The sequence below is a fragment of the Antechinus flavipes genome, chromosome 6 (assembly GCF_016432865.1).
Source record: "Antechinus flavipes isolate AdamAnt ecotype Samford, QLD, Australia chromosome 6, AdamAnt_v2, whole genome shotgun sequence".
Lineage (NCBI taxonomy): Eukaryota > Metazoa > Chordata > Mammalia > Dasyuromorphia > Dasyuridae > Antechinus > Antechinus flavipes.
In genome coordinates this window covers 82843558-82848670 of record NC_067403.1, presented here as the reverse complement: position 1 = coordinate 82848670, position 5113 = coordinate 82843558, and positions in this window count along the sequence as shown.

Here is a 5113-nt window from a genome sequence, read left to right as displayed (position 1 = left end):
TTCTATTGGTAGACTACTTATTAATTAATTCTTATTGGAAGCATTAGGAAAAAAATATATACAAACTTAAAATTTCAGTTCAGCTCCAATAGGATTCCAACTATGCAACTTTACTGACTTTTTTCAAAACAAATAGAAATCTTCCAGAGGTACAAGTAGAAAATTTGTACCAGAGTGCAAAACATCGAAAATGACTATCATCAATTTTAAAATTCCTTCCTATGTAGAAGAGTTGATTGTGTTTTCTTCTTCACCTTGAAAAATTAGAAGGTACCAAAATTTTAGAAATTATCTCCTTTCCTAATGTACTTGGATAGTTCAATCAATCTGCACATTAACTCTTTGAAGGACATCATAAATCTTAATTCATAAATTAGCAATTGGCAAATGATAACCATCAATATTAACACTAATACTAATTATATCTACCCTGGAATTCTGAACAATTAGGAAAGGAACTATGGAAGCAAAAAGCATTTCCTTAAACCATGAAGTCAGAAAGCAACCTTTAATTAAACTCATCAATTTTTTTTTTTTTTTTTTGGTGAAGCAATTGGAGTTAAACGATATGCCCAGGACCATAAAGCTAAGAAATGTTAAGTGTCTGAGACCAACTTTGAACTTGGTTTTCTTGACTTCAGAGCCAGTGCTCTATCCACTGTGCAATCTAAAGAATAAAGATGATTTCAAAAAGAGAAACATAAGTTTTTATGTGATGGGGTGTTAAGGTCATTGGAATTGGGAAAGTATTTAGATTTAAGTCTTAGCTTCTAAAAGAAGCTTTTCAGGACTGTCTCATATCATGGGATAGGTTGAAGAAAAGAAGAAGCATTTATCATGTGCCCGTTATGTGTTAGGCCCTGTGCTAAGCATTTTACAAATATTGTCTTGTTAGATCCTCAAAACAATCCTTTGCCCCTTTCACAATCCATTCTTGCATCATTTTAGCCTTTACAGGGTCATGAGATTGAGTTCAGAACCATAATCTCTAATGATATTTTGTCAAATTTCACATTGCTCACTTTTATAATTAAAATAACATCAATATATCTTGAGTTAAAATTATTTTTCCATTGGAAAATATTCAAATGTTTCATTCCAATTTAAGAAAACATTTCCTCATATTCTTCACACTTTAATGAACCATGTTTAATGGACTTATACCAGTGGTCTACAGATCTGAAGATATTAGATATTGTTCTTCTGTTATTCTCCTAAATCAGGGATAGGAAATCTTTTTTTTTTTTCTGCCAAGGCCAATTTGGATAGAGACAACATCATTCATGGGCCATACAAAATTATCAACTTAAAAACTTAAGAAGTAGGAAGTTGTTGTTGTACCTAGCTTTCAGGTAACCAATACCTGCATTTACCTTAGCAAATGATTTGGCAGATCTTGTATAGCTCATGAGCTGGCCATTCTCCACCCTGTCCTAAATGTTGGTGGAAATGATTATCCTTATTTCATATCAAACATAAGGATCTAAAGCTGAACCTATTGGGGCTGGGATACCATGTATCCCTTCCTTTTTTTTGGGGGGGGGGTCCTCTCTGCTCTGGACACCAACATTCAGTCTTTTGGCATCTAATTTTGATGGGATCAGCCTCTAATAAGAAATAGGACTAGAATCTCTTTTCCCCTCTTACATTAATCAAATCATTAGCCCTATTTTGTCCACCTTTGTTTTTCAAGGAAGAATTTCTTTAAGTTTAGGCTTTTGGCTCATATCTTCCCTAGAAGAATAATAAAAGGGATTTGAATCTCAAATGGGACAAGTGATTTATTCTTATATACATAAGAAATGCTAAACATAATTGAATCATTACATTCATTGCAAGATCAACTTAAAATAAAATTCTGTAACAAATTACGACTATGAAAATGGACGTAGGAGCTAATACAGTAAACCTCAGAAAAATTAGAGTAGTTTCAAGAACTGCTGATTAGACATTTTACATTTCATTTTGGATTTATACTGTTTTCCTGAAATCTTTGTCCTTTTATAATCCAGTCCAGGAACTTGATCTCATCTCTTCTGCTAAAGAAACTCTCCTTACTGCTAGTCATTCTCACTTAATGGAGCTAGAGCCTCTAGCCTTCCTGAACTCATCAGCTCAGCCTCCATACCTAGACATATTGACCTTCAGATTAATAATCAGACATTTAGTTTAAAAAAAGTGGAAGCAGAATCAAGGGGTCCAGGTGCAAGCTCATCTAGAGCTTCTCTACTGGCACATGGAACATGTTACCCTAACATCCGAATGAGTGAAGACCAGTCCCTCTCTCACCTTTCCCTGGACATCTGAGTATTGATGCCATCTGGATAGCTGAAGGAAGGATAGCTTGCAGTCTCTCTTTAGCTGATGCAAGTTCCGCAAGTTTCCCCAGAGAGAATAAGATTTTAAGCATCATACTATAATCAGGAGTGCTTTCGGGGCTGGACTACCACATGGATGAAAGCATCCAGGAAATCTCTCATGTCTTTTTAGTCCACCACACATTGAGATACTATAATCCTGGCAGTTTCCAGGGGAGCTCTAAATACATGTTCCCTGGGGTGACCCTTTTAGTTCAATTCATCTTTCATACATATATCAAATGAATTTAGCACTTACTATGTAAAGTTATGGGCAAAACACTAGGGAGACTGCAAAATGAATGATATTCAATCCCTGTTTCTTGGAGCTTACAAGCTAGTGAGGGAGCTGAAATATACACAAAAGTTAAGATATAAATTAGAACATGGCAAACATAATAGTGATTTCAAATAAAAGAAATGTCAGTGTTTGTGTGATGGGGTATTAAGGGCATTAGATTTAAGTCTCAGCTTCTAAAAAAAAGGCTTTTCCCAATCTATCTCAATCAAGGGGTAGGTTGAAGAAAAGAATAAGCATTTATCATGTGCCTACTATGCGTAAGGCACTGTGCTAAGCATTTTACAAATATCTTGTCTAATCTTCAGAACAATCCTCTGCAGCAACTAGGTTGTATGTCCTAATGTCAGGAGGGCCCGAGTTCAAATCTGGCCTCAGAAATTTATTAGCTATGTGACACTGGAAAGTCTTTTAACTCCAATTGCCTCCAAACAAAACAAAACAAAATCTCAAAATAATAATAGATGTAGTTCTGAGACCACATAGTCCAACTCTTTCTTTGTTAGATGAGTAAACTGAGACAGGAGGTGTTAAAGTTACTTGTTCCAGGCCATTAAAATAATAGCAAGTATCAGGGGCAATATTTTATTTGGTTTTTATTAATTTTTTAAAAAATTTAACAGAAATCTATTTTATCTTTCTCACATCCTTCACTCCATTGGGTGGGGGGGGAGTTAAGCAATTTTTTTATACTAAATATATATAATCAAGCAAAATAGATCCCTCCCCTCCACTGGTTTAAAAATATAAATGTCTTATGCATCCCAAATCCATTTTCTACCTGTAAGAAGTGGATAGTATGTTTCATGATAAATCTTGAAATCATGGATGTCATTGTATAGATCAGATATTTGTCTTTACAAAGTTATACAGATCCAGTGATCTCATTCAATACATATTCTTTTCCTTCAGACCTAAATGATTTTTCATGGTTCTATTAGGCGTTTTCTTAGCAAAGACATTGGAGTGGTTTGCCATTTCCTTCTCCAACTTTCATATATATATGAGAAAACTGGGCCAAACAAGGTTAAGTAATTTGCCTAGGGTCACACAACTGGTAAGTATCTGAGGTCACTTCTGAATTCAGGTCTCCAAGTCCCTTGCTCTATCTATTGCACCAGTTAGTTGCCCCTTTACATTGTTCTGGATAACTACTAAGCACAATGTTTCAGAGACTGATGCTATTTAGGGTTATGTCTAATTAAACTTTATCTCATGCCTATGCTCAAAAGGTACTTTGTCATCCCTGTGTATCACATAAGTCAAATCAGTAGCATATTACAGATCAGCTGAGAACCTGACATAGAAGAAGATTAATTATAAACTCCTCAGGGAAAGACATGTAGAGTCTTTCACAGTCAAGCTGCACCCTACTCTTCCAAGCATATTACATATTACTTCCTTTCATATACTCCATATATTAGTCAAGTAAGGAAACCTGCTCTTTTTCATCCACGGCATTCCCGTCTTCTGTCTCACTGCCTTGGCACATTCTGGGCTCTCTGCTTGGGATCCAACTGTATCTCATGTGTGGCTTTTGGATTTCCCACTTGCCTTCATGGCTCAGATTAATTACCATCTATCTCCCATTTGAAGTCTTTCCTCATCTTCCTAGCTATTTTTAATCTATCCCTTCAAAATTATTTTTTTACTTTATATGCAGTCCATTTTTACATATGTATACACATACACACACAAACACATCTCCCTCCCTCCCTTCTCCCTTTTTCCATCCCTTTCCCTCTTCCTCCCCATCTCTCCACATACATATATTCACACACCTATACGCACACACATACACAAATACACACCTTTTCTCCTTTGTGTTATACAAGTTCTTTTAGGTTAGGAACTATGTAAGAAGGACTATGGAAAAAAAAAAACCTATTTTTGTTTTTGCCTAAAACCTGTGATATAATGCTTAATAAATATTTGTTTATTGATTGATTGATTTAAATCTATTATTAAACCAAGCATCAGCATACATGCTTAAGATGTTGTTTAAAATTCATGCATATATATGAGCAAAATTATAAAAAAGTCTCCACACAAATAAAGTCAGACTTAAATAATTGGAAAAATATTAAGTGCTCTTGGATCGGCCAAGCGAACATAATAAAGATGACAATACTCCCTAAACTAATCTATTTATTTAGTGCTATACCAATCAGACTTCCAAGAAAATATTTTAATGATCTAGAAAAAATAACAACAAAATTCATATGGAACAATAAAAAGTCGAGAATCTCAAGGGAATTAATGAAAAAAAAAATCAAATGAAGGTGGCCTAGCTGTACCTGATCTAAAATTATATTATAAAGCAGCAGTCACCAAAACCATTTGGTATTGGCTAAGAAATAGATTAGTGGATCAGTGGAAAAGGCTAGGTTCACAAGACAGAATAGTCAACTATAGCAATCTAGTGTTTGACAAACCCAAAGCCCCTAACTTCTGGGAA